Source organism: Perca fluviatilis, chromosome 15 (genome assembly GCF_010015445.1).
Source record: "Perca fluviatilis chromosome 15, GENO_Pfluv_1.0, whole genome shotgun sequence".
Taxonomy (NCBI): Eukaryota; Metazoa; Chordata; class Actinopteri; order Perciformes; family Percidae; genus Perca; species Perca fluviatilis.
In genome coordinates, this window is record NC_053126.1 from 730,766 (window position 1) to 735,797 (window position 5,032).

At 39.0% G+C, this 5,032-nt stretch overlaps 1 protein-coding gene across 3 annotated transcripts in view; it reads left to right on the forward strand.

Moving 5' to 3' along the window:
• The first annotated feature begins 209 nt into the window (after window positions 1-209).
• tspan35 (tetraspanin 35) overlaps window positions 210-5,032 on the forward strand; it is a 22,693-nt gene continuing 17,870 nt past the window's right edge. The window contains exons 1-2 of one of the 3 annotated variants that reach the window (XM_039823786.1): window positions 210-305; window positions 492-547. The gene's annotated coding sequence lies outside the window, so the exon portion shown is untranslated. Of the gene's footprint in view, window positions 306-444; window positions 548-1,982; window positions 2,256-5,032 lie in introns of those variants that run through there. The other 2 variants (XM_039823788.1, XM_039823785.1) reach the window with 2 other exon arrangements.

A 5,032-nucleotide genomic window follows, 5' to 3' on the forward strand; every position in this document is an offset into this window, starting at 1 on the left:
GGTCACTTTTTTTTTAAGACCATTCATTTATATTTGAATGCGTTTTACAATCAAAATCTAAAGTTTTATTTATTTAATTTTTTTCAAACAAAAAGTCCGTTTCCCTGGATACATGTGCCTGAGGGTTGCAGCATGACCTCCAGTAGATAGAAATAATTATTCCATTAATGTGGAAGAGTAATAAGCATTCATGAAAAGGACCATCTGAACACTGAGTGGAGTCCTTCAGTGTCTCGTCCTCTCCACACCACAAGATGGCGCCAGCCCCCAGCCTTCCAGAGCTCGCTACTTCCAGACTGCGACAGGTGTAGCGCCGAGTTTAGCTTGCCCGCTGAAAAGTGCACCCACCTCACAGATCACGCTTAACTATTAAAACAATGATAGACTTCAGATTATTTATTACAATTGATGAACCTAAAACTGATTATATTGTTGATAACAAGTACTTTGATCTAAAAATAATCAGTTTTTCTTGTGTTTTTTCCTTGTAGACGCCATTATCGGCAGGGATGCAAGACTTGCCACAACATCTGCAGAATGAGACGAGGTAAGTAACTTCGTACTGAAAAGTCGTGATTTTTTGATTTTGGGGACCATGCTATATGGCTGGATAGCTAGTTTGTCTTGTTGTTAACCATACAGTCAAATTATATTCACTAATTGTCAACCCTACACAATGTTATTGACGTTGAATCTTGCTAGCATAGCGTTAGCATAGCGTTAGCTTTCTGGCTCGTAGCATTAGCTGTCTGAGCCGAGTCTCCCGTTGCTAAGCGTCGTATCTAAGGACCGTCCTATTTGCTGCAGTAGTGATCAACGTTTACATTGCATAAGAACCTTATGGGATGGGAATGCCTGTTACAGGTAATAGTCACACCCTCAGGTCTAACCAGGGAAACTGAGTTTTTGTTCAAAATAACTTTAGATTTTGATTGTAAAACGGATTAAAATATAAATGAATGGTCCTAAAAAATATGTAAAATCTCTCACACTCCAACTAATGCTACTTTACTGTTGACATTGGTAATTTATTATTTTTTTTAGTTAAAAATAAATAAAAGTGAACTGATTAATTTCATATTTTTATTATTTTTTGTTTTAAACTGGTAATATACTGTAGTTCTTATAACCCTGATGTGTGGAGACAACTTTTGTCAGTAATTTGCTAAATGTTTGAGATTTGTCTGCAGCTTATATATATATATCACTTTAAAAGACAAAAACGTACAGTACGCAGTGTTGGTAAAGTTCACTTTCTACATGAATTAGAATTCAATTAGAATTCAAAGTTCAGGTCACAAATTTAAAAATGAACTAGTTCAGTTCATAGTTCATACTTCAATGCGTTCAGGCACAACACTGACAGTACGTACGAGCATAAACAGACATAAGTGTTTACATATACATAGATGTGGTGAAAATATAGGCTTTAAATAGAAACCAGTTGAAACTAATTAAACAGATAAAGACAGAAAGCTTTGGCATTTGTCTGTAGTTACTAATTACACAGGTTCCTGTCATTAATGGTCACATTATTTGTCATATTTACAAACTGTGCTCAGATTAACACCTGGAAACAGAGCCAGCAGGTGTGATAACAGCCTGGTGTGACTGCACACAGGTGATCTCTCTCTCTCTCTCTCTCTCTCTCTCTCTTTCTCTCTTTTCTCCTCCCTCTCTCTCTCTCTCCCCTCCCCTCTCTCTCTCTCCCTCCCTGTCTCTCTCTCTCTCCCTCCTGTCTCTCTCTCTCTCTTTCTCTCTTTTCTCCTCCCTCTCTCTCTCTCTCTCTCTCTTTCTCTCTTTTCTCCTCCCTCTCTCTCTCTCCCTCTCTCTCTCTCTCTCTCTCTCTCTCTCTCTCTTTCTCTCTTTTCTCCTCCCTCTCTCTCTCTCTCTCTCTCTCTTTCTCTCTTTTCTCCTCCCTCTCTCGGGGGATGAGTCTAAAACTCCATGGCGATATGTGTTATCACTCCGCTGCTCTGGTTGCACCCACTTGCTCCCTCCTCCCTCCTTTCCCAGTCCTTTATAACCAGCCGGCAGCCTCAAAATAAAATCAGAAAGCTGAGGAAAAAGTCCCTCGGAGGCTCTATCGTATCTAAACGCAGCCACACAGCCACAGGAAGTGGGAGACAGAGAGTTTATTGTGGGTCATTTTCAGAGGAGCGAAGCGTATTAAAAGCCTCCATCAACAGAGAGAAGGTAGATACTCTAAACAGTGATTCAGCCTCAGATCCGTCCACAGATAACTCCTGGGAAAGGTAAGCAAAACTGAACTCAAACATACTGATTTGTGATTTAAAGTTGAGGCTTCGTAATGTGAGTCTTTTGGCTCTTTTTACCCAAGTGCTGCCCTACCGACACAGGGAGGAATCCACACAACAATGACCCTTTGTCTCCTGAGACCTGCCTGCAATTATTTCCAGTCCAATGGCGTCCTTTAAGATTTTGTGTGTCACTCAGAGACGAGAGGCTTTGTTGATCTAAGACCAACAAATATAGACGATGTGTCTCCTGACGATTAACACACAACAGCACTGTGCAGCGTTACATGTGTTGTTGTTAACGAAGTAGAGCTGCAGAGATTAATTGATTGGTTGTCAGCTTTTAAATTAATCGGCAAGTATTTTGATAATCGATTTGTCAAGAAATGGAGAAATTCTCAGATTTTCTAGCTTGTTAATGTGAATATTGTTCTAGTGTCTTCTCTCCTCTGGGACAGGACACTGGAGATATTTGAGTTGAGGACAAAACAATATATTTAAGGACGTTTATCTTGGGCTTTTTGGGAAACACTGATCCACATTATTCACCGTTTTAGAGACCAAACAACTAATCGATTAATCGAGAAAACAAAGAAAATAGTAGTGCTGCTCCTCTTAGTGGATTAGTCGACTAATCGGTGGTTTTGGTCTTAGTCAACTTAGATCTCTTTAGTCCATTAGTCATGTCTGATGCTGTTTTCATGCTGAATGACTTATTACCAAGAAACGTACGAGCTCATCTCTGGTAAACACAAGAATTAAAGTGGTGCTTTAACAGGACTCTTAGTGGAGAAACTCAGATTTACAGATCTGTCGATTAAATCAACTAATCGATTAGTCGGTACAACTGAATGAGTGTTAGTCCACTAAGAAGTTCTTCAGTCGAGCACACAGCCCTAGAAAATAGTTCCTCGAAAATCACAGACTGATGTCATGAAGTGGCGTACGTGTGACACGCCAACTCGTACGGCATTATTGGCGTGTTACCAAGACGCACGCTGTCTTTTCAGCGTGTTTATCAACGTCGTTTGGCCTCCGTTGACTTACATTACCTTGAGATTGTGGTGAATTGACGCCGTAGAGAGTAGAATGAAAGGGGGAGAATCTGTAGGGAGGTGGGTTGGGGGGAGGATGAGTCAAACACAGGACCTTCACCCAGGAGACCGGGGATCAGGTCCCGCGTGTGGCGTTTCCTTACTCCAACCGTAGCTTTCTTGTTTACCTAAACCCAACCGTCCGAAAATACATTTTGCGTCGAGATAACACGCAAAAATAGTAGGGCTGCTCGATTATGGAAAAAAAGCCATAATCACGAATATTTCAGTCTATATTGAAATCACGATAATTTGACTCGTTGACTTCTGGAAAGATGTTTGTAATTATTGAACTTAAACAGTGGAAAAATAAATCAACTGTTAAAAACACAGCTGTGAAATTTGCCTTCATACTTTTCCTATTTAAACTTTATTTTTTCAGTTTACTTGCAAAACGTGATGAGCTAAATAACAGTTCTTCTCGATTATTCTGTTTTTGTGATCGTTGGGAGCCGAAATCATAATCACGATTACATTTAGATTAATTGCACAGCCCTTAAAAAATAGCATACGAATTGGCGTGTCATACATACTCCACTTACTGAGATCAGTCTGCAACCAGTCCGCTGTACCCAGCGCAGACAGAGAGATAAAACATGCGTCCAGACAACACGCCACGTGGCTTTAGAAAGTGGCGTGTATGTTTACGTGAAGTCTGGATGTAACGTTGGGAAATCATCGGTTGCAGCCCCTAGCTGGAAGTCTGTACTTCACAGGGGTCAAACACAAGGCCCGCGGGCCAAATCCGGCCCCTCGCAGATTTTGATCCGGCCCGTATATCAGTTTAGTTTCACCAGTCCCTCCAGAAAAACATGATCATGCGATCGCATAATTCAACACATAATCAGCCAAAGTCTGCATATTGATGCAGGGGCCACATTTTTTCAAATATGCCGCACTTTCACAACATAAATTGCCGATTTCCGCGCAAAATATGCTTGCATGATGTCATAATCCCCGCATTTTCATTGCAAAAAAGTCCCATAATATATCTTTTTTATATATATATATTATTATTAATAATAATATTAATAATAATAATAATACATTTTATTTAAAGGCGCCTTTCATGGCACTCAAGGACGCCTTACAAAATTTATAAAAACCTTTAAAGAAGAAAAAGAAAAATCAAACCAGTACAGCATCAAACATTAATCACATAAAAGCCTGCCTAAACAGATAAGTTTTTATATATATATATATATATATATATATATATATATATATATATCTTAGCAGAAAGTTGAAAAATGTTGCGTTTACTTCACACAAGAGCAGCCATTTTCCCCTGTTGCCATGGGAACGTTATGAAGTGACGTCATTACGCGACGTAAACATCATCGAAAAGCAGGATGTTGGGATTTGACATGTTGTACTTTGAGTCTCTTAAGTTGGTATCCAATAAGAAAGCTATCTTAATATCTGCTGTCTATATTATTAACGATTGTTGAAAGTCTGTCTCTTTTGTATCTTTTATTTCCCTGTTTAGACCATTACTTTCATATTATATTATTTGTATATATTTTTGTATCTTATTTGTTTACGTATTGCGATAACTAAATATCTAAATCATAACTATTTTTTGAAATAAAGTTTAAAATAATGCAGGGTGTTGGGGGAATCACACCGCAGGTTTTTGCAAGTTCCCGCATATTGCATCGCATTTTTTAAGAAAACGTG